This window comes from Daphnia magna, linkage group LG4 (assembly GCF_020631705.1).
Source record: "Daphnia magna isolate NIES linkage group LG4, ASM2063170v1.1, whole genome shotgun sequence".
NCBI lineage: Eukaryota > Metazoa > Arthropoda > Branchiopoda > Diplostraca > Daphniidae > Daphnia > Daphnia magna.
In genome coordinates, this window is record NC_059185.1 from 6781970 (window position 1) to 6802442 (window position 20473).

Sequence of the window (20473 nt, forward strand, 5' to 3'; positions counted from 1 at the left end):
AACTGCATCTGGATGGCATTTGGTTACGTCTAAAACTTAGAGGTAAAACAGCGAGGCCGTGAGTGTGGGTTGGAGTTAAAAACTGTTAGTCCTGGTAGTTGATTATTCTTGGATTTTATTATTGAAGCAAACCAGAATTAACTTGAAAAAAAAACTGTTTTAACAATTCACGGAAAACTAAATTCTTTTCGGGCTCCATTGAAGAAATGAAAATCAATGTGCCAGTATGCATTACTGTTTGTATTCAAAATTTGATGATTCAAATCAACAACTTTCAAGCAGTTGCTACTAACTAACTATTTATCGCATTGTGTCCGCCCATGTTTACTGGTTGGTTCATCCGACGCCATCCACTGTCGTTAAGGCGTAAAAACCGAAGCAGTTTGATATACACGCCTTACACCTTACTTTCTTAATGACTAATTTTCGCCTATTGGATGGATCAGAGCTTACGCCTTACACCTTAAGCACCTTCCGTAAGGTCGTAAGGCGTAAGAAGAGTCCCCTTGCGGATATGTGTGCAACAGCGGTTCCATGGTGTAATGGTTATCACATCAGACTTTGACTCTGATAATCTGAGTTCGATTCTCAGTGGAACCTTAACTTTTGACCTTATTGCCCTTAAAAGACTATTCATAGTTGGCAATAAGTAACGACTAAGATTTTTTAAAGCCTTTGATGTTTTATATGAAACGTAATTGGCTCATTGGTCTAGTAGTATGATACTTGCTTCGGGTGTGAGTGATCCCGGGTTCAATTCCCGGATGGGCCCACAATCATTTCTTTAATCTGGTGGATTTACAAGTGATATTTTGGCTGTTTTTCTAAAGTTACTATAGCCAACCGAGATCACAGAAAATACTTAAGACCTACCTGTTCTTGTTTCAGCAGGATTAGGATGTGCTTAGTCGTTGCGTTTAGAAATCATCGTCGTGAGGTGCAAAGTTTACATGGAATGGTAAAGTATGCGTAATTCTCGCTCTCCGATGTACTTCTTTACCCCATACCTTGGTACGTCCTTGAGGCATCGCACACAACTAGGAGTAAAGGCAGGGAATGGGTCGGAAATAGTTCGTTGCTGTGAAATGTATTTCTGTTTTGCCATTAGAGCTGTATCTTCGGTGTGGTAAAATAGACTTTGAAACACAACTGATCGTAGCAGGACTCGAACCTGCAATCTTCGGATCCGAAGTCCGACGCCTTATCCATTAGGCCACACGACCATGTTAAACTCGAGACATTGAATGTTGATATAAAAATGATCATCCCTGTGTTGGGTAAAAGATAATCTTTCAAGAAAAATGTTAAATCAAAATTTAAGGAATGGCAGCGATGGGATTCGAACCCATGCCTCCGAAGAGACTGGTGCCTTAAACCAGCGCCTTAGACCGCTCGGCCACGCTACCCTATATGTTATGGGGAGCAGATGTTTCCTCAGCCGGAAATAGCCAGTTTACCATTAGAAAATGAGAATCGATGTCGTAGATTGCTTAGCAACTTTGTTTGGTATTATCGTATGACCTGAAATTCTTCGTCTTATCTAATGTCAGAAGGATTATCTAAATTTGAAATGAATAAATTTTCATATTGTGACGAACACAGACACTCGAAAGTTAATTTAGAATAAGTTGAGAAGAATTCAACTCGTGCGATAAGAGAGTTCACGAGCTGTAATCGATATTGTAATACGACAAATTTCCGAAAGCAAGCTCATTTAAGAACCAATTCTTTAAACATTTAGGGCTCATCCGGGATTTGAACCCGGGGCCTCCTACACCCAAAGCAGGAATCATACCACTAGACCAATGAGCCATATGTAATGACACGCATATTTTTTAGATTATTTTCTATTGTAGATTTTGACGTAATATTGGCTATGTTTAAGTGAAAGTAATCATTCCTTACATTCAATTTCACTTATTGTTAATAACATCTATTTTCAATCTATTTCCTTCGAGCCGGAGTTGAACCAGCGACCTATGGATAACTAACAATTTATTTCTAATATATTTTTATCTCTACAGTCCACCGCTCTACCAACTGAGCTATCGAAGGATGGCATACTAACACGAGCAACGTAAACTTCATATTACTACACATAAACTCCGTTCAGCATTGCGTAGTATGGTAATGAACTTGATATGTTGGGTCGCAATCCATCTTACCCGTATTTGGCTGTTTTTTTTATGCTAAGTATGAATATCTCATAAAATGCTTTTCTATGTTATCAGCTATGTTCACAAGAACCTTTTTGTAAAGCCTTACGCCCTCTTGCTTACCGATTACGCCTTGAGGAACTGCATCTGGATGGCATTTGGTTACGTCTAAAACTTAGAGGTAAAACAGCGAGGCCGTGAGTGTGGGTTGGAGTTAAAAACTGTTAGTCCTGGTAGTTGATTATTCTTGGATTTTATTATTGAAGCAAACCAGAATTAACTTGAAAAAAAAACTGTTTTAACAATTCACGGAAAACTAAATTCTTTTCGGGCTCCATTGAAGAAATGAAAATCAATGTGCCAGTATGCATTACTGTTTGTATTCAAAATTTGATGATTCAAATCAACAATTTTCAAGCAGTTGCTACTAACTAACTATTTATCGCATTGTGTCCGCCCATGTTTACTGGTTGGTTCATCCGACGCCATCCACTGTCGTTAAGGCGTAAAAACCGAAGCAGTTTGATATACACGCCTTACACCTTACTTTCTTAATGACTAATTTTCGCCTATTGGATGGATCAGAGCTTACGCCTTACACCTTAAGCACCTTCCGTAAGGTCGTAAGGCGTAAGAAGAGTCCCCTTGCGGATATGTGTGCAACAGCGGTTCCATGGTGTAATGGTTATCACATCAGACTTTGACTCTGATAATCTGAGTTCGATTCTCAGTGGAACCTTAACTTTTGACCTTATTGCCCTTAAAAGACTATTCATAGTTGGCAATAAGTAACGACTAAGATTTTTTAAAGCCTTTGATGTTTTATATGAAACGTAATTGGCTCATTGGTCTAGTAGTATGATACTTGCTTCGGGTGTGAGTGATCCCGGGTTCAATTCCCGGATGGGCCCACAATCATTTCTTTAATCTGGTGGATTTACAAGTGATATTTTGGCTGTTTCTCTAAAGTTACTATAGCCAACCGAGATCACAGAAAATACTTAAGACCTACCTGTTCTTGTTTCAGCAGGATTAGAATGTGCTTAGTCGTTGCGTTTAGAAATCATCGTCGTGAGGTGCAAAGTTTACATGGAATGGTAAAGTATGCGTAATTCTCGCTCTCCGATGTACTTCTTTACCCCATACCTTGGTACGTCCTTGAGGCATCGCACACAACTAGGAGTAAAGGCAGGGAATGGGTCGGAAATAGTTCGTTGCTGTGAAATGTATTTCTGTTTTGCCATTAGAGCTGTATCTTCGGTGTGGTAAAACAGACTTTGAAACACAACTGATCGTAGCAGGACTGGAACCTGCAATCTTCGGATCCGAAGTCCGACGCCTTATCCATTAGGCCACACGACCATGTTAAACTCGAGACATTGAATGTTGATATAAAAATGATCATCCCTGTGTTGGGTAAAAGATAATCTTTCAAGAAAAATGTAAAATCAAAATTTAAGGAATGGCAGCGATGGGATTCGAACCCATGCCTCCGAAGAGACTGGTGCCTTAAACCAGCGCCTTAGACCGCTCGGCCACGCTACCCTATATGTTATGGGGAGCAGATGTTTCCTCAGCCGGAAATAGCCAGTTTACCATTAGAAAATGAGAATCGATGTCGTAGATTGCTTAGCAACTTTGTTTGGTATTATCGTATGACCTGAAATTCTTCGTCTTATCTAATGTCAGAAGGATTATCTAAATTTGAAATGAATAAATTTTCATATTATGACGAACACAGACACTCGAAAGTTAATTTAGAATAAGTTGAGAAGAATTCAACTCGTGCGATAAGAGAGTTCACGAGCTGTAATCGATATTGTAATACGACAAATTTCCGAAAGCAAGCTCATTTAAGAACCAATTCTTTAAACATTTAGGGCTCATCCGGGATTTGAACCCGGGGCCTCCTACACCCAAAGCAGGAATCATACCACTAGACCAATGAGCCATATGTAATGACACGCATATTTTTAGATTATTTTCTATTGTAGATTTTGACGTAATATTGGCTATGTTTAAGTGAAAGTAATCATTCCTTACATTCAATTTCACTTATTGTTAATAACAACTATTTTCAATCTATTTCCTTCGAGCCGGAGTTGAACCAGCGACCTATGGATAACTAACAATTTATTTCTAATATATTTTTATCTCTACAGTCCACCGCTCTACCAACTGAGCTATCGAAGGATAGCATACTAACACGAGCAACGTAAACTTCATATTACTTCACATAAACTCCGTTCAGCATTGCGTAGTATGGTAATGAACTTGATATGTTGGGTCGCAATCCATCTTACCCGTATTTGGCTGTTTGTTTTATGCTAAGTATGAATATCTCATAAAATGCTTTTCTATGTTATCAGCTATGTTCACAAGAACCTTTTTGTAAAGCCTTACGCCCTCTTGCTTACCGATTACGCCTTGAGGAACTGCATCTGGATGGCATTTGGTTACGTCTAAAACTTAGAGGTAAAACAGCGAGGCCGTGAGTGTGGGTTGGAGTTAAAAACTGTTAGTCCTGGTAGTTGATTATTCTTGGATTTTATTATTGAAGCAAACCAGAATTAACTTGAAAAAAAAACTGTTTTAACAATTCACGGAAAACTAAATTCTTTTCGGGCTCCATTGAAGAAATGAAAATCAATGTGCCAGTATGCATTACTGTTTGTATTCAAAATTTGATGATTCAAATCAACAACTTTCAAGCAGTTGCTACTAACTAACTATTTATCGCATTGTGTCCGCCCATGTTTACTGGTTGGTTCATCCGACGCCATCCACTGTCGTTAAGGCGTAAAAACCGAAGCAGTTTGATATACACGCCTTACACCTTACTTTCTTAATGACTCATTTTCGCCTATTGGATGGATCAGAGCTTACGCCTTACACCTTAAGCACCTTCCGTAAGGTCGTAAGGCGTAAGAACAGTCCCCCTTGCGGATATGTGTGCAACAGCGGTTCCATGGTGTAATGGTTATCACATCAGACTTTGACTCTGATAATCTGAGTTCGATTCTCAGTGGAACCTTAACTTTTGACCTTATTGCCCTTAAAAGACTATTCATAGTTGGCAATAAGTAACGACTAAGATTTTTTAAAGCCTTTGATGTTTTATATGAAACGTAATTGGCTTATTGGTCTAGTAGTATGATACTTGCTTCGGGTGTGAGTGATCCCGGGTTCAATTCCCGGATGGGCCCACAATCATTTCTTTAATCTGGTGGATTTACAAGTGATATTTTGGCTGTTTCTCTAAAGTTACTATAGCCAACCGAGATCACAGAAAATACTTAAGACCTACCTGTTCTTGTTTCAGCAGGATTAGGATGTGCTTAGTCGTTGCGTTTAGAAATCATCGTCGTGAGGTGCAAAGTTTACATGGAATGGTAAAGTATGCGTAATTCTCGCTCTCCGATGTACTTCTTTACCCCATACCTTGGTACGTCCTTGAGGCATCGCACACAACTAGGAGTAAAGGCAGGGAATGGGTCGGAAATAGTTCGTTGCTGTGAAATGTATTTCTGTTTTGCCATTAGAGCTGTATCTTCGGTGTGGTAAAATAGACTTTGAAACACAACTGATCGTAGCAGGACTCGAACCTGCAATCTTCGGATCCGAAGTCCGACGCCTTATCCATTAGGCCACACGACCATGTTAAACTCGAGACATTGAATGTTGATATAAAAATGATCATCCCTGTGTTGGGTAAAAGATAATCTTTCAAGAAAAATGTAAAATCAAAATTTAAGGAATGGCAGCGATGGGATTCGAACCCATGCCTCCGAAGAGACTGGTGCCTTAAACCAGCGCCTTAGACCGCTCGGCCACGCTACCCTATATGTTATGGGGAGCAGATGTTTCCTCAGCCGGAAATAGCCAGTTTACCATTAGAAAATGAGAATCGATGTCGTAGATTGCTTAGCAACTTTGTTTGGTATTATCGTATGACCTGAAATTCTTCGTCTTATCTAATGTCAGAAGGATTATCTAAATTTGAAATGAATAAATTTTCATATTATGACGAACACAGACACTCGAAAGTTAATTTAGAATAAGTTGAGAAGAATTCAACTCGTGCGATAAGAGAGTTCACGAGCTGTAATCGATATTGTAATACGACAAATTTCCGAAAGCAAGCTCATTTAAGAACCAATTCTTTAAACATTTAGGGCTCATCCGGGATTGGAACCCGGGGCCTCCTACACTCAAAGCAGGAATCATACCACTAGACCAATGAGCCATATGTAATGACACGCATATTTTTTAGATTATTTTCTATTGTAGATTTTGACGTAATATTGGCTATGTTTAAGTGAAAGTAATCATTCCTTACATTCAATTTCACTTATTGTTAATAACATCTATTTTCAATCTATTTCCTTCGAGCCGGAGTTGAACCAGCGACCTATGGATAACTAACAATTTATTTCTAATATATTTTTATCTCTACAGTCCACCGCTCTACCAACTGAGCTATCGAAGGATGGCATACTAACACGAGCAACGTAAACTTCATATTACTACACATAAACTCCGTTCAGCATTGCGTAGTATGGTAATGAACTTGATATGTTGGGTCGCAATCCATCTTACCCGTATTTGGCTGTTTTTTTATGCTAAGTATGAATATCTCATAAAATGCTTTTCTATGTTATCAGCTATGTTCACAAGAACCTTTTTGTAAAGCCTTACGCCCTCTTGCTTACCGATTACGCCTTGAGGAACTGCATCTGGATGGCATTTGGTTACGTCTAAAACTTAGAGGTAAAACAGCGAGGCCGTGAGTGTGGGTTGGAGTTAAAAACTGTTAGTCCTGGTAGTTGATTATTCTTGGATTTTATTATTGAAGCAAACCAGAATTAACTTGAAAAAAACAACTGTTTTAACAATTCACGGAAAACTAAATTCTTTTCGGGCTCCATTGAAGAAATGAAAATCAATGTGCCAGTATGCATTACTGTTTGTATTCAAAATTTGATGATTCAAATCAACAACTTTCAAGCAGTTGCTACTAACTAACTATTTATCGCATTGTGTCCGCCCATGTTTACTGGTTGGTTCATCCGACGCCATCCACTGTCGTTAAGGCGTAAAAACCGAAGCAGTTTGATATACACGCCTTACACCTTACTTTCTTAATGACTAATTTTCGCCTATTGGATGGATCAGAGCTTACGCCTTACACCTTAAGCACCTTCCGTAAGGTCGTAAGGCGTAAGAAGAGTCCCCTTGCGGATATGTGTGCAACAGCGGTTCCATGGTGTAATGGTTATCACATCAGACTTTGACTCTGATAATCTGAGTTCGATTCTCAGTGGAACCTTAACTTTTGACCTTATTGCCCTTAAAAGACTATTCATAGTTGGCAATAAGTAACGACTAAGATTTTTAAAGCCTTTGATGTTTTATATGAAACGTAATTGGCTCATTGGTCTAGTAGTATGATACTTGCTTCGGGTGTGAGTGATCCCGGGTTCAATTCCCGGATGGGCCCACAATCATTTCTTTAATCTGGTGGATTTACAAGTGATATTTTGGCTGTTTCTCTAAAGTTACTATAGCCAACCGAGATCACAGAAAATACTTAAGACCTACCTGTTCTTGTTTCAGCAGGATTAGGATGTGCTTAGTCGTTGCGTTTAGAAATCATCGTCGTGAGGTGCAAAGTTTACATGGAATGGTAAAGTATGCGTAATTCTCGCTCTCCGATGTACTTCTTTACCCCATACCTTGGTACGTCCTTGAGGCATCGCACACAACTAGGAGTAAAGGCAGGGAATGGGTCGGAAATAGTTCGTTGCTGTGAAATGTATTTCTGTTTTGCCATTAGAGCTGTATCTTCGGTGTGGTAAAATAGACTTTGAAACACAACTGATCGTAGCAGGACTCGAACCTGCAATCTTCGGATCCGAAGTCCGACGCCTTATCCATTAGGCCACACGACCATCTGTTAAAATCGAGACATTGAATGTTGATATAAAAATGATCATCCCTGTGTTGGGTAAAAGATAATCTTTCAAGAAAAATGTAAAATCAAAATTTAAGGAATGGCAGCGATGGGATTCGAACCCATGCCTCCGAAGAGACTGGTGCCTTAAACCAGCGCCTTAGACCGCTCGGCCACGCTACCCTATATGTTATGGGGAGCAGATGTTTCCTAATCCGGAAATAGCCAGTTTACCATTAGAAAATGAGAATCGATGTCGTAGATTGCTTAGCAACTTTGTTTGGTATTATCGTATGACCTGAAATTCTTCGTCTTATCTAATGTCAGAAGGATTATCTAAATTTGAAATGAATAAATTTTCATATTATGACGAACACAGACACTCGAAAGTTAATTTAGAATAAGTTGAGAAGAATTCAACTCGTGCGATAAGAGAGTTCACGAGCTGTAATCGATATTGTAATACGACAAATTTCCGAAAGCAAGCTCATTTAAGAACCAATTCTTTAAACATTTAGGGCTCATCCGGGATTTGAACCCGGGGCCTCCTACACCCAAAGCAGGAATCATACCACTAGACCAATGAGCCATATGTAATGACACGCATATTTTTTAGATTATTTTCTATTGTAGATTTTGACGTAATATTGGCTATGTTTAAGTGAAAGTAATCATTCCTTACATTCAATTTCACTTATTGTTAATAACATCTATTTTCAATCTATTTCCTTCGAGCCGGAGTTGAACCAGCGACCTATGGATAACTAACAATTTATTTCTAATATATTTTTATCTCTACAGTCCACCGCTCTACCAACTGAGCTATCGAAGGATGGCATACTAACACGAGCAACGTAAACTTCATATTACTACACATAAACTCCGTTCAGCATTGCGTAGTATGGTAATGAACTTGATATGTTGGGTCGCAATCCATCTTACCCGTATTTGGCTGTTTTTTTTATGCTAAGTATGAATATCTCATAAAATGCTTTTCTATGTTATCAGCTATGTTCACAAGAACCTTTTTGTAAAGCCTTACGCCCTCTTGCTTACCGATTACGCCTTGAGGAACTGCATCTGGATGGCATTTGGTTACGTCTAAAACTTAGAGGTAAAACAGCGAGGCCGTGAGTGTGGGTTGGAGTTAAAAACTGTTAGTCCTGGTAGTTGATTATTCTTGGATTTTATTATTGAAGCAAACCAGAATTAACTTGAAAAAAAAACTGTTTTAACAATTCACGGAAAACTAAATTCTTTTCGGGCTCCATTGAAGAAATGAAAATCAATGTGCCAGTATGCATTACTGTTTGTATTCAAAATTTGATGATTCAAATCAACAACTTTCAAGCAGTTGCTACTAACTAACTATTTATCGCATTGTGTCCGCCCATGTTTACTGGTTGGTTCATCCGACGCCATCCACTGTCGTTAAGGCGTAAAAACCGAAGCAGTTTGATATACACGCCTTACACCTTACTTTCTTAATGACTAATTTTCGCCTATTGGATGGATCAGAGCTTACGCCTTACACCTTAAGCACCTTCCGTAAGGTCGTAAGGCGTAAGAAGAGTCCCCCTTGCGGATATGTGTGCAACAGCGGTTCCATGGTGTAATGGTTATCACATCAGACTTTGACTCTGATAATCTGAGTTCGATTCTCAGTGGAACCTTAACTTTTGACCTTATTGCCCTTAAAAGACTATTCATAGTTGGCAATAAGTAACGACTAAGATTTTTAAAGCCTTTGATGTTTTATATGAAACGTAATTGGCTCATTGGTCTAGTAGTATGATACTTGCTTCGGGTGTGAGTGATCCCGGGTTCAATTCCCGGATGGGCCCACAATCATTTCTTTAATCTGGTGGATTTACAAGTGATATTTTGGCTGTTTCTCTAAAGTTACTATAGCCAACCGAGATCACAGAAAATACTTAAGACCTACCTGTTCTTGTTTCAGCAGGATTAGGATGTGCTTAGTCGTTGCGTTTAGAAATCATCGTCGTGAGGTGCAAAGTTTACATGGAATGGTAAAGTATGCGTAATTCTCGCTCTCCGATGTACTTCTTTACCCCATACCTTGGTACGTCCTTGAGGCATCGCACACAACTAGGAGTAAAGGCAGGGAATGGGTCGGAAATAGTTCGTTGCTGTGAAATGTATTTCTGTTTTGCCATTAGAGCTGTATCTTCGGTGTGGTAAAATAGACTTTGAAACACAACTGATCGTAGCAGGACTCGAACCTGCAATCTTCGGATCCGAAGTCCGACGCCTTATCCATTAGGCCACACGACCATGTTAAACTCGAGACATTGAATGTTGATATAAAAATGATCATCCCTGTGTTGGGTAAAAGATAATCTTTCAAGAAAAATGTTAAATCAAAATTTAAGGAATGGCAGCGATGGGATTCGAACCCATGCCTCCGAAGAGACTGGTGCCTTAAACCAGCGCCTTAGACCGCTCGGCCACGCTACCCTATATGTTATGGGGAGCAGATGTTTCCTCAGCCGGAAATAGCCAGTTTACCATTAGAAAATGAGAATCGATGTCGTAGATTGCTTAGCAACTTTGTTTGGTATTATCGTATGACCTGAAATTCTTCGTCTTATCTAATGTCAGAAGGATTATCTAAATTTGAAATGAATAAATTTTCATATTATGACGAACACAGACACTCGAAAGTTAATTTAGAATAAGTTGAGAAGAATTCAACTCGTGCGATAAGAGAGTTCACGAGCTGTAATCGATATTGTAATACGACAAATTTCCGAAAGCAAGCTCATTTAAGAACCAATTCTTTAAACATTTAGGGCTCATCCGGGATTTGAACCCGGGGCCTCCTACACCCAAAGCAGGAATCATACCACTAGACCAATGAGCCATATGTAATGACACGCATATTTTTTAGATTATTTTCTATTGTAGATTTTGACGTAATATTGGCTATGTTTAAGTGAAAGTAATCATTCCTTACATTCAATTTCACTTATTGTTAATAACATCTATTTTCAATCTATTTCCTTCGAGCCGGAGTTGAACCAGCGACCTATGGATAACTAACAATTTATTTCTAATATATTTTTATCTCTACAGTCCACCGCTCTACCAACTGAGCTATCGAAGGATGGCATACTAACACGAGCAACGTAAACTTCATATTACTACACATAAACTCCGTTCAGCATTGCGTAGTATGGTAATGAACTTGATATGTTGGGTCGCAATCCATCTTACCCGTATTTGGCTGTTTTTTTTAATGCTAAGTATGAATATCTCATAAAATGCTTTTCTATGTTATCAGCTATGTTCACAAGAACCTTTTTGTAAAGCCTTACGCCCTCTTGCTTACCGATTACGCCTTGAGGAACTGCATCTGGATGGCATTTGGTTACGTCTAAAACTTAGAGGTAAAACAGCGAGGCCGTGAGTGTGGGTTGGAGTTAAAAACTGTTAGTCCTGGTAGTTGATTATTCTTGGATTTTATTATTGAAGCAAACCAGAATTAACTTGAAAAAAAAACTGTTTTAACAATTCACGGAAAACTAAATTCTTTTCGGGCTCCATTGAAGAAATGAAAATCAATGTGCCAGTATGCATTACTGTTTGTATTCAAAATTTGATGATTCAAATCAACAACTTTCAAGCAGTTGCTACTAACTAACTATTTATCGCATTGTGTCCGCCCATGTTTACTGGTTGGTTCATCCGACGCCATCCACTGTCGTTAAGGCGTAAAAACCGAAGCAGTTTGATATACACGCCTTACACCTTACTTTCTTAATGACTAATTTTCGCCTATTGGATGGATCAGAGCTTACGCCTTACACCTTAAGCACCTTCCGTAAGGTCGTAAGGCGTAAGAAGAGTCCCCCTTGCGGATATGTGTGCAACAGCGGTTCCATGGTGTAATGGTTATCACATCAGACTTTGACTCTGATAATCTGAGTTCGATTCTCAGTGGAACCTTAACTTTTGACCTTATTGCCCTTAAAAGACTATTCATAGTTGGCAATAAGTAACGACTAAGATTTTTTAAAGCCTTTGATGTTTTATATGAAACGTAATTGGCTCATTGGTCTAGTAGTATGATACTTGCTTCGGGTGTGAGTGATCCCGGGTTCAATTCCCGGATGGGCCCACAATCATTTCTTTAATCTGGTGGATTTACAAGTGATATTTTGGCTGTTTCTCTAAAGTTACTATAGCCAACCGAGATCACAGAAAATACTTAAGACCTACCTGTTCTTGTTTCAGCAGGATTAGGATGTGCTTAGTCGTTGCGTTTAGAAATCATCGTCGTGAGGTGCAAAGTTTACATGGAATGGTAAAGTATGCGTAATTCTCGCTCTCCGATGTACTTCTTTACCCCATACCTTGGTACGTCCTTGAGGCATCGCACACAACTAGGAGTAAAGGCAGGGAATGGGTCGGAAATAGTTCGTTGCTGTGAAATGTATTTCTGTTTTGCCATTAGAGCTGTATCTTCGGTGTGGTAAAATAGACTTTGAAACACAACTGATCGTAGCAGGACTCGAACCTGCAATCTTCGGATCCGAAGTCCGACGCCTTATCCATTAGGCCACACGACCATGTTAAACTCGAGACATTGAATGTTGATATAAAAATGATCATCCCTGTGTTGGGTAAAAGATAATCTTTCAAGAAAAATGTAAAATCAAAATTTAAGGAATGGCAGCGATGGGATTCGAACCCATGCCTCCGAAGAGACTGGTGCCTTAAACCAGCGCCTTAGACCGCTCGGCCACGCTACCCTATATGTTATGGGGAGCAGATGTTTCCTCAGCCGGAAATAGCCAGTTTACCATTAGAAAATGAGAATCGATGTCGTAGATTGCTTAGCAACTTTGTTTGGTATTATCGTATGACCTGAAATTCTTCGTCTTATCTAATGTCAGAAGGATTATCTAAATTTGAAATGAATAAATTTTCATATTATGACGAACACAGACACTCGAAAGTTAATTTAGAATAAGTTGAGAAGAATTCAACTCGTGCGATAAGAGAGTTCACGAGCTGTAATCGATATTGTAATACGACAAATTTCCGAAAGCAAGCTCATTTAAGAACCAATTCTTTAAACATTTAGGGCTCATCCGGGATTTGAACCCGGGGCCTCCTACACCCAAAGCAGGAATCATACCACTAGACCAATGAGCCATATGTAATGACACGCATATTTTTTAGATTATTTTCTATTGTAGATTTTGACGTAATATTGGCTATGTTTAAGTGAAAGTAATCATTCCTTACATTCAATTTCACTTATTGTTAATAACATCTATTTTCAATCTATTTCCTTCGAGCCGGAGTTGAACCAGCGACCTATGGATAACTAACAATTTATTTCTAATATATTTTTATTCTCTACAGTCCACCGCTCTACCAACTGAGCTATCGAAGGATGGCATACTAACACGAGCAACGTAAACTTCATATTACTACACATAAACTCCGTTCAGCATTGCGTAGTATGGTAATGAACTTGATATGTTGGGTCGCAATCCATCTTACCCGTATTTGGCTGTTTTTTTTATGCTAAGTATGAATATCTCATAAAATGCTTTTCTATGTTATCAGCTATGTTCACAAGAACCTTTTTGTAAAGCCTTACGCCCTCTTGCTTACCGATTACGCCTTGAGGAACTGCATCTGGATGGCATTTGGTTACGTCTAAAACTTAGAGGTAAAACAGCGAGGCCGTGAGTGTGGGTTGGAGTTAAAAACTGTTAGTCCTGGTAGTTGATTATTCTTGGATTTTATTATTGAAGCAAACCAGAATTAACTTGAAAAAAAAACTGTTTTAACAATTCACGGAAAACTAAATTCTTTTCGGGCTCCATTGAAGAAATGAAAATCAATGTGCCAGTATGCATTACTGTTTGTATTCAAAATTTGATGATTCAAATCAACAACTTTCAAGCAGTTGCTACTAACTAACTATTTATCGCATTGTGTCCGCCCATGTTTACTGGTTGGTTCATCCGACGCCATCCACTGTCGTTAAGGCGTAAAAACCGAAGCAGTTTGATATACACGCCTTACACCTTACTTTCTTAATGACTAATTTTCGCCTATTGGATGGATCAGAGCTTACGCCTTACACCTTAAGCACCTTCCGTAAGGTCGTAAGGCGTAAGAAGAGTCCCCTTGCGGATATGTGTGCAACAGCGGTTCCATGGTGTAATGGTTATCACATCAGACTTTGACTCTGATAATCTGAGTTCGATTCTCAGTGGAACCTTAACTTTTGACCTTATTGCCCTTAAAAGACTATTCATAGTTGGCAATAAGTAACGACTAAGATTTTTAAAGCCTTTGATGTTTTATATGAAACGTAATTGGCTCATTGGTCTAGTAGTATGATACTTGCTTCGGGTGTGAGTGATCCCGGGTTCAATTCCCGGATGGGCCCACAATCATTTCTTTAATCTGGTGGATTTACAAGTGATATTTTGGCTGTTTCTCTAAAGTTACTATAGCCAACCGAGATCACAGAAAATACTTAAGACCTACCTGTTCTTGTTTCAGCAGGATTAGGATGTGCTTAGTCGTTGCGTTTAGAAATCATCGTCGTGAGGTGCAAAGTTTACATGGAATGGTAAAGTATGCGTAATTCTCGCTCTCCGATGTACTTCTTTACCCCATACCTTGGTACGTCCTTGAGGCATCGCACACAACTAGGAGTAAAGGCAGGGAATGGGTCGGAAATAGTTCGTTGCTGTGAAATGTATTTCTGTTTTGCCATTAGAGCTGTATCTTCGGTGTGGTAAAATAGACTTTGAAACACAACTGATCGTAGCAGGACTCGAACCTGCAATCTTCGGATCCGAAGTCCGACGCCTTATCCATTAGGCCACACGACCATGTTAAACTCGAGACATTGAATGTTGATATAAAAATGATCATCCCTGTGTTGGGTAAAAGATAATCTTTCAAGAAAAATGTAAAATCAAAATTTAAGGAATGGCAGCGATGGGATTCGAACCCATGCCTCCGAAGAGACTGGTGCCTTAAACCAGCGCCTTAGACCGCTCGGCCACGCTACCCTATATGTTATGGGGAGCAGATGTTTCCTCAGCCGGAAATAGCCAGTTTACCATTAGAAAATGAGAATCGATGTCGTAGATTGCTTAGCAACTTTGTTTGGTATTATCGTATGACCTGAAATTCTTCGTCTTATCTAATGTCAGAAGGATTATCTAAATTTGAAATGAATAAATTTTCATATTATGACGAACACAGACACTCGAAAGTTAATTTAGAATAAGTTGAGAAGAATTCAACTCGTGCGATAAGAGAGTTCACGAGCTGTAATCGATATTGTAATACGACAAATTTCCGAAAGCAAGCTCATTTAAGAACCAATTCTTTAAACATTTAGGGCTCATCCGGGATTTGAACCCGGGGCCTCCTACACCCAAAGCAGGAATCATACCACTAGACCAATGAGCCATATGTAATGACACGCATATTTTTTAGATTATTTTCTATTGTAGATTTTGACGTAATATTGGCTATGTTTAAGTGAAAGTAATCATTCCTTACATTCAATTTCACTTATTGTTAATAACATCTATTTTCAATCTATTTCCTTCGAGCCGGAGTTGAACCAGCGACCTATGGATAACTAACAATTTATTTCTAATATATTTTTATCTCTACAGTCCACCGCTCTACCAACTGAGCTATCGAAGGATGGCATACTAACACGAGCAACGTAAACTTCATATTACTACACATAAACTCCGTTCAGCATTGCGTAGTATGGTAATGAACTTGATATGTTGGGTCGCAATCCATCTTACCCGTATTTGGCTGTTTTTTTTATGCTAAGTATGAATATCTCATAAAATGCTTTTCTATGTTATCAGCTATGTTCACAAGAACCTTTTTGTAAAGCCTTACGCCCTCTTGCTTACCGATTACGCCTTGAGGAACTGCATCTGGATGGCATTTGGTTACGTCTAAAACTTAGAGGTAAAACAGCGAGGCCGTGAGTGTGGGTTGGAGTTAAAAACTGTTAGTCCTGGTAGTTGATTATTCTTGGATTTTATTATTGAAGCAAACCAGAATTAACTTGAAAAAAAAACTGTTTTAACAATTCACGGAAAACTAAATTCTTTTCGGGCTCCATTGAAGAAATGAAAATCAATGTGCCAGTATGCATTACTGTTTGTATTCAAAATTTGATGATTCAAATCAACAACTTTCAAGCAGTTGCTACTAACTAACTATTTATCGCATTGTGTCCGCCCATGTTTACTGGTTGGTTCATCCGACGCCATCCACTGTCGTTAAGGCGTAAAAACCGAAGCAGTTTGATATACACGCCTTACACCTTACTTTCTTAATGACTCAATTTTCGCCTATTGGATGGATCAGAGCTTACGCCTTACACCTTAAGCACCTTCCGTAAGGTCGTAAGGCGTAAGAAGAGTCCCCTTGCGGATATGTGTGCAACAGCGGTTCCATGGTGTAATGGTTATCACATCAGACTTTGACTCTGATAATCTGAGTTCGATTCTCAGTGGAACCTTAACTTTTGACCTTATTGCCCTTAAAAGACTATTCATAGTTGGCAATAAGTAACGACTAAGATTTTTTAAAGCCTTTGATGTTTTATATGAAACGTAATTGGCTCATTGGTCTAGTAGTATGATACTTGCTTCGGGTGTGAGTGATCCCGGGTTCAATTCCCGGATGGGCCCACAATCATTTCTTTAATCTGGTGGATTTACAAGTGATATTTTGGCTGTTTCTCTAAAGTTACTATAGCCAACCGAGATCACAGAAAATACTTAAGACCTACCTGTTCTTGTTTCAGCAGGATTAGGATGTGCTTAGTCGTTGCGTTTAGAAATCATCGTCGTGAGGTGCAAAGTTTACATGGAATGGTAAAGTATGCGTAATTCTCGCTCTCCGATGTACTTCTTTACCCCATACCTTGGTACGTCCTTGAGGCATCGCACACAACTAGGAGTAAAGGCAGGGAATGGGTCGGAAATAGTTCGTTGCTGTGAAATGTATTTCTGTTTTGCCATTAGAGCTGTATCTTCGGTGTGGTAAAATAGACTTTGAAACACAACTGATCGTAGCAGGACTCGAACCTGCAATCTTCGGATCCGAAGTCCGACGCCTTATCCATTAGGCCACACGACCATGTTAAACTCGAGACATTGAATGTTGATATAAAAATGATCATCCCTGTGTTGGGTAAAAGATAATCTTTCAAGAAAAATGTAAAATCAAAATTTAAGGAATGGCAGCGATGGGATTCGAACCCATGCCTCCGAATAGACTGGTGCCTTAAACCAGCGCCTTAGACCGCTCGGCCACGCTACCCTATATGTTATGGGGAGCAGATGTTTCCTCAGCCGGAAATAGCCAGTTTACCATTAGAAAATGAGAATCGATGTCGTAGATTGCTTAGCAACTTTGTTTGGTATTATCGTATGACCTGAAATTCTTCGTCTTATCTAATGTCAGAAGGATTATCTAAATTTGAAATGAATAAATTTTCATATTATGACGAACACAGACACTCGAAAGTTAATTTAGAATAAGTTGAGAAGAATTCAACTCGTGCGATAAGAGAGTTCACGAGCTGTAATCGATATTGTAATACGACAAATTTCCGAAAGCAAGCTCATTTAAGAACCAATTCTTTAAACATTTAGGGCTCATCCGGGATTTGAACCCGGGGCCTCCTACACCCAAAGCAGGAATCATACCACTAGACCAATGAGCCATATGTAATGACACGCATATTTTTTAGATTATTTTCTATTGTAGATTTTGACGTAATATTGGCTATGTTTAAGTGAAAGTAATCATTCCTTACATTCAATTTCACTTATTGTTAATAACATCTATTTTCAATCTATTTCCTTCGAGCCGGAGTTGAACCAGCGACCTATGGATAACTAACAATTTATTTCTAATATATTTTTATCTCTACAGTCCACCGCTCTACCAACTGAGCTATCGAAGGATGGCATACTAACACGAGCAACGTAAACTTCATATTACTACACATAAACTCCGTTCAGCATTGCGTAGTATGGTAATGAACTTGATATGTTGGGTCGCAATCCATCTTACCCGTATTTGGCTGTTTTTTTTATGCTAAGTATGAATATCTCATAAAATGCTTTTCTATGTTATCAGCTATGTTCACAAGAACCTTTTTGTAAAGCCTTACGCCCTCTTGCTTACCGATTACGCCTTGAGGAACTGCATCTGGATGGCATTTGGTTACGTCTAAAACTTAGAGGTAAAACAGCGAGGCCGTGAGTGTGGGTTGGAGTTAAAAACTGTTAGTCCTGGTAGTTGATTATTCTTGGATTTTATTATTGAAGCAAACCAGAATTAACTTGAAAAAAAAACTGTTTTAACAATTCACGGAAAACTAAATTCTTTTCGGGCTCCATTGAAGAAATGAAAATCAATGTGCCAGTATGCATTACTGTTTGTATTCAAAATTTGATGATTCAAATCAACAACTTTCAAGCAGTTGCTACTAACTAACTATTTATCGCATTGTGTCCGCCCATGTTTACTGGTTGGTTCATCCGACGCCATCCACTGTCGTTAAGGCGTAAAAACCGAAGCAGTTTGATATACACGCCTTACACCTTACTTTCTTAATGACTCATTTTCGCCTATTGGATGGATCAGAGCTTACGCCTTACACCTTAAGCACCTTCCGTAAGGTCGTAAGGCGTAAGAAGAGTCCCCCTTGCGGATATGTGTGCAACAGCGGTTCCATGGTGTAATGGTTATCACATCAGACTTTGACTCTGATAATCTGAGTTCGATTCTCAGTGGAACCTTAACTTTTGACCTTATTGCCCTTAAAAGACTATTCATAGTTGGCAATAAGTAACGACTAAGATTTTTTAAAGCCTTTGATGTTTTATATGAAACGTAATTGGCTCATTGGTCTAGTAGTATGATACTTGCTTCGGGTGTGAGTGATCCCGGGTTCAATTCCCGGATGGGCCCACAATCATTTCTTTAATCTGGTGGATTTACAAGTGATATTTTGGCTGTTTCTCTAAAGTTACTATAGCCAACCGAGATCACAGAAAATACTTAAGACCTACCTGTTCTTGTTTCAGCAGGATTAGGATGTGCTTAGTCGTTGCGTTTAGAAATCATCGTCGTGAGGTGCAAAGTTTACATGGAATGGTAAAGTATGCGTAATTCTCGCTCTCCGATGTACTTCTTTACCCCATACCTTGGTACGTCCTTGAGGCATCGCACACAACTAGGAGTAAAGGCAGGGAATGGGTCGGAAATAGTTCGTTGCTGTGAAATGTATTTCTGTTTTGCCATTAGAGCTGTATCTTCGGTGTGGTAAAATAGACTTTGAAACACAACTGATCGTAGCAGGACTCGAACCTGCAATCTTCGGATCCGAAGTCCGACGCCTTATCCATTAGGCCACACGACCATGTTAAACTCGAGACATTGAATGTTGATATAAAAATGATCATCCCTGTGTTGGGTAAAAGATAATCTTTCAAGAAAAATGTAAAATCAAAATTTAAGGAATGGCAGCGATGGGATTCGAACCCATGCCTCCGAATAGACTGGTGCCTTAAACCAGCGCCTTAGACCGCTCGGCCACGCTACCCTATATGTTATGGGGAGCAGATGTTTCCTCAGCCGGAAATAGCCAGTTTACCATTAGAAAATGAGAATCGATGTCGTAGATTGCTTAGCAACTTTGTTTGGTATTATCGTATGACCTGAAATTCTTCGTCTTATCTAATGTCAGAAGGATTATCTAAATTTGAAATGAATAAATTTTCATATTATGACGAACACAGACACTCGAAAGTTAATTTAGAATAAGTTGAGAAGAATTCAACTCGTGCGATAAGAGAGTTCACGAGCTGTAATCGATATTGTAATACGACAAATTTCCGAAAGCAAGCTCATTTAAGAACCAATTCTTTAAACATTTAGGGCTCATCCGGGATTTGAACCCGGGGCCTCCTACACCCAAAGCAGGAATCATACCACTAGACCAATGAGCCATATGTAATGACACGCATATTTTTTAGATTATTTTCTATTGTAGATTTTGACGTAATATTGGCTATGTTTAAGTGAAAGTAATCATTCCTTACATTCAATTTCACTTATTGTTAATAACATCTATTTTCAATCTATTTCCTTCGAGCCGGAGTTGAACCAGCGACCTATGGATAACTAACAATTTATTTCTAATATATTTTTATCTCTACAGTCCACCGCTCTACCAACTGAGCTATCGAAGGATGGCATACTAACACGAGCAACGTAAACTTCATATTACTACACATAAACTCCG

At 39.0% G+C, this 20473-nt stretch overlaps 42 non-coding genes across 42 annotated transcripts; 9 read left to right on the forward strand and 33 right to left on the reverse strand.

Moving 5' to 3' along the window:
- Positions 1-528: 528 nt before the first annotated feature.
- Positions 529-600, forward strand: Trnaq-uug. The gene has a single exon. It is a non-coding gene; the product is annotated as a tRNA-Gln (tRNA).
- Positions 601-1150: 550 nt separating this feature from the next.
- Positions 1151-1223, reverse strand: Trnar-ucg. Its single transcript has one exon. It is a non-coding gene; the product is annotated as a tRNA-Arg (tRNA).
- Positions 1224-1324: 101 nt separating this feature from the next.
- On the reverse strand, positions 1325-1406 carry Trnal-aag. Its single transcript has one exon. It is a non-coding gene; the product is annotated as a tRNA-Leu (tRNA).
- Positions 1407-1740: 334 nt separating this feature from the next.
- Trnap-ugg lies at positions 1741-1812 on the reverse strand. Its single transcript has one exon. It is a non-coding gene; the product is annotated as a tRNA-Pro (tRNA).
- Positions 1813-1949: 137 nt separating this feature from the next.
- Positions 1950-2055, reverse strand: Trnay-gua. The gene is made up of 2 exons: positions 2019-2055; positions 1950-1985 (listed from the first exon to the last, which is right to left on the reverse strand). It is a non-coding gene; the product is annotated as a tRNA-Tyr (tRNA).
- A 768-nt stretch (positions 2056-2823) lies between these two features.
- On the forward strand, positions 2824-2895 carry Trnaq-uug. The gene has a single exon. It is a non-coding gene; the product is annotated as a tRNA-Gln (tRNA).
- A 724-nt stretch (positions 2896-3619) lies between these two features.
- On the reverse strand, positions 3620-3701 carry Trnal-aag. Its single transcript has one exon. It is a non-coding gene; the product is annotated as a tRNA-Leu (tRNA).
- A 334-nt stretch (positions 3702-4035) lies between these two features.
- Positions 4036-4107, reverse strand: Trnap-ugg. Its single transcript has one exon. It is a non-coding gene; the product is annotated as a tRNA-Pro (tRNA).
- Positions 4108-4243: 136 nt separating this feature from the next.
- On the reverse strand, positions 4244-4349 carry Trnay-gua. The gene is made up of 2 exons: positions 4313-4349; positions 4244-4279 (listed from the first exon to the last, which is right to left on the reverse strand). It is a non-coding gene; the product is annotated as a tRNA-Tyr (tRNA).
- A 769-nt stretch (positions 4350-5118) lies between these two features.
- On the forward strand, positions 5119-5190 carry Trnaq-uug. Its single transcript has one exon. It is a non-coding gene; the product is annotated as a tRNA-Gln (tRNA).
- A 550-nt stretch (positions 5191-5740) lies between these two features.
- On the reverse strand, positions 5741-5813 carry Trnar-ucg. The gene has a single exon. It is a non-coding gene; the product is annotated as a tRNA-Arg (tRNA).
- Positions 5814-5914: 101 nt separating this feature from the next.
- On the reverse strand, positions 5915-5996 carry Trnal-aag. The gene has a single exon. It is a non-coding gene; the product is annotated as a tRNA-Leu (tRNA).
- Positions 5997-6330: 334 nt separating this feature from the next.
- Trnas-uga lies at positions 6331-6402 on the reverse strand. Its single transcript has one exon. It is a non-coding gene; the product is annotated as a tRNA-Ser (tRNA).
- Positions 6403-6539: 137 nt separating this feature from the next.
- On the reverse strand, positions 6540-6645 carry Trnay-gua. The gene is made up of 2 exons: positions 6609-6645; positions 6540-6575 (listed from the first exon to the last, which is right to left on the reverse strand). It is a non-coding gene; the product is annotated as a tRNA-Tyr (tRNA).
- A 768-nt stretch (positions 6646-7413) lies between these two features.
- Positions 7414-7485, forward strand: Trnaq-uug. The gene has a single exon. It is a non-coding gene; the product is annotated as a tRNA-Gln (tRNA).
- Positions 7486-8034: 549 nt separating this feature from the next.
- Trnar-ucg lies at positions 8035-8107 on the reverse strand. The gene has a single exon. It is a non-coding gene; the product is annotated as a tRNA-Arg (tRNA).
- Positions 8108-8210: 103 nt separating this feature from the next.
- On the reverse strand, positions 8211-8292 carry Trnal-aag. The gene has a single exon. It is a non-coding gene; the product is annotated as a tRNA-Leu (tRNA).
- Positions 8293-8626: 334 nt separating this feature from the next.
- Trnap-ugg lies at positions 8627-8698 on the reverse strand. The gene has a single exon. It is a non-coding gene; the product is annotated as a tRNA-Pro (tRNA).
- Positions 8699-8835: 137 nt separating this feature from the next.
- Positions 8836-8941, reverse strand: Trnay-gua. The gene is made up of 2 exons: positions 8905-8941; positions 8836-8871 (listed from the first exon to the last, which is right to left on the reverse strand). It is a non-coding gene; the product is annotated as a tRNA-Tyr (tRNA).
- Positions 8942-9710: 769 nt separating this feature from the next.
- On the forward strand, positions 9711-9782 carry Trnaq-uug. The gene has a single exon. It is a non-coding gene; the product is annotated as a tRNA-Gln (tRNA).
- Positions 9783-10331: 549 nt separating this feature from the next.
- Positions 10332-10404, reverse strand: Trnar-ucg. The gene has a single exon. It is a non-coding gene; the product is annotated as a tRNA-Arg (tRNA).
- Positions 10405-10505: 101 nt separating this feature from the next.
- Positions 10506-10587, reverse strand: Trnal-aag. Its single transcript has one exon. It is a non-coding gene; the product is annotated as a tRNA-Leu (tRNA).
- A 334-nt stretch (positions 10588-10921) lies between these two features.
- Positions 10922-10993, reverse strand: Trnap-ugg. Its single transcript has one exon. It is a non-coding gene; the product is annotated as a tRNA-Pro (tRNA).
- Positions 10994-11130: 137 nt separating this feature from the next.
- Positions 11131-11236, reverse strand: Trnay-gua. Its single transcript has 2 exons — positions 11200-11236; positions 11131-11166 (listed from the first exon to the last, which is right to left on the reverse strand). It is a non-coding gene; the product is annotated as a tRNA-Tyr (tRNA).
- A 770-nt stretch (positions 11237-12006) lies between these two features.
- On the forward strand, positions 12007-12078 carry Trnaq-uug. The gene has a single exon. It is a non-coding gene; the product is annotated as a tRNA-Gln (tRNA).
- A 550-nt stretch (positions 12079-12628) lies between these two features.
- Trnar-ucg lies at positions 12629-12701 on the reverse strand. Its single transcript has one exon. It is a non-coding gene; the product is annotated as a tRNA-Arg (tRNA).
- A 101-nt stretch (positions 12702-12802) lies between these two features.
- Trnal-aag lies at positions 12803-12884 on the reverse strand. Its single transcript has one exon. It is a non-coding gene; the product is annotated as a tRNA-Leu (tRNA).
- Positions 12885-13218: 334 nt separating this feature from the next.
- Positions 13219-13290, reverse strand: Trnap-ugg. The gene has a single exon. It is a non-coding gene; the product is annotated as a tRNA-Pro (tRNA).
- A 137-nt stretch (positions 13291-13427) lies between these two features.
- Trnay-gua lies at positions 13428-13534 on the reverse strand. Its single transcript has 2 exons — positions 13498-13534; positions 13428-13463 (listed from the first exon to the last, which is right to left on the reverse strand). It is a non-coding gene; the product is annotated as a tRNA-Tyr (tRNA).
- A 768-nt stretch (positions 13535-14302) lies between these two features.
- Positions 14303-14374, forward strand: Trnaq-uug. The gene has a single exon. It is a non-coding gene; the product is annotated as a tRNA-Gln (tRNA).
- A 549-nt stretch (positions 14375-14923) lies between these two features.
- On the reverse strand, positions 14924-14996 carry Trnar-ucg. Its single transcript has one exon. It is a non-coding gene; the product is annotated as a tRNA-Arg (tRNA).
- Positions 14997-15097: 101 nt separating this feature from the next.
- Positions 15098-15179, reverse strand: Trnal-aag. The gene has a single exon. It is a non-coding gene; the product is annotated as a tRNA-Leu (tRNA).
- A 334-nt stretch (positions 15180-15513) lies between these two features.
- Trnap-ugg lies at positions 15514-15585 on the reverse strand. Its single transcript has one exon. It is a non-coding gene; the product is annotated as a tRNA-Pro (tRNA).
- A 137-nt stretch (positions 15586-15722) lies between these two features.
- On the reverse strand, positions 15723-15828 carry Trnay-gua. Its single transcript has 2 exons — positions 15792-15828; positions 15723-15758 (listed from the first exon to the last, which is right to left on the reverse strand). It is a non-coding gene; the product is annotated as a tRNA-Tyr (tRNA).
- A 769-nt stretch (positions 15829-16597) lies between these two features.
- On the forward strand, positions 16598-16669 carry Trnaq-uug. Its single transcript has one exon. It is a non-coding gene; the product is annotated as a tRNA-Gln (tRNA).
- A 550-nt stretch (positions 16670-17219) lies between these two features.
- Trnar-ucg lies at positions 17220-17292 on the reverse strand. The gene has a single exon. It is a non-coding gene; the product is annotated as a tRNA-Arg (tRNA).
- A 517-nt stretch (positions 17293-17809) lies between these two features.
- On the reverse strand, positions 17810-17881 carry Trnap-ugg. Its single transcript has one exon. It is a non-coding gene; the product is annotated as a tRNA-Pro (tRNA).
- Positions 17882-18018: 137 nt separating this feature from the next.
- Trnay-gua lies at positions 18019-18124 on the reverse strand. The gene is made up of 2 exons: positions 18088-18124; positions 18019-18054 (listed from the first exon to the last, which is right to left on the reverse strand). It is a non-coding gene; the product is annotated as a tRNA-Tyr (tRNA).
- Positions 18125-18893: 769 nt separating this feature from the next.
- Positions 18894-18965, forward strand: Trnaq-uug. The gene has a single exon. It is a non-coding gene; the product is annotated as a tRNA-Gln (tRNA).
- Positions 18966-19515: 550 nt separating this feature from the next.
- Positions 19516-19588, reverse strand: Trnar-ucg. The gene has a single exon. It is a non-coding gene; the product is annotated as a tRNA-Arg (tRNA).
- Positions 19589-20105: 517 nt separating this feature from the next.
- Trnap-ugg lies at positions 20106-20177 on the reverse strand. Its single transcript has one exon. It is a non-coding gene; the product is annotated as a tRNA-Pro (tRNA).
- Positions 20178-20314: 137 nt separating this feature from the next.
- Positions 20315-20420, reverse strand: Trnay-gua. Its single transcript has 2 exons — positions 20384-20420; positions 20315-20350 (listed from the first exon to the last, which is right to left on the reverse strand). It is a non-coding gene; the product is annotated as a tRNA-Tyr (tRNA).
- Positions 20421-20473: the final 53 nt, after the last annotated feature.